Genomic DNA, 285 nt, shown 5'->3' with positions numbered 1-285 from the left:
AGGGAGCTTCAGTTGGGGAAATGCCTCCATGAGATCCAGCTGTGGGCATTCTCTCAATTAGTGATCAAAGAGGTAGGGCCCCTTGTGGGTGCTGCCATCCCTGGGCTGGAAGTCTTGGGTTCTATAAGAGAGCAGGCTGAGCAAGCCAGGGGAAGCAAGCCAGCAAGGAACATCTCTTCATGGCCTCTGCATCATCTCCTGCTTCCTGATCTGCTCAAGTTCCAGTCCTGACTTCCTCTGGTGATCAACAGACATGTGGAAGTAAGCTGAATAAACCCTTTCCTC

The sequence above is a fragment of the Mastomys coucha genome, unplaced genomic scaffold, assembly GCF_008632895.1.
Source record: "Mastomys coucha isolate ucsf_1 unplaced genomic scaffold, UCSF_Mcou_1 pScaffold14, whole genome shotgun sequence".
NCBI lineage: Eukaryota > Metazoa > Chordata > Mammalia > Rodentia > Muridae > Mastomys > Mastomys coucha.
The sequence above is the reverse complement of the archived record's forward strand: the minus strand, read 5'-3'. Positions refer to the sequence as shown.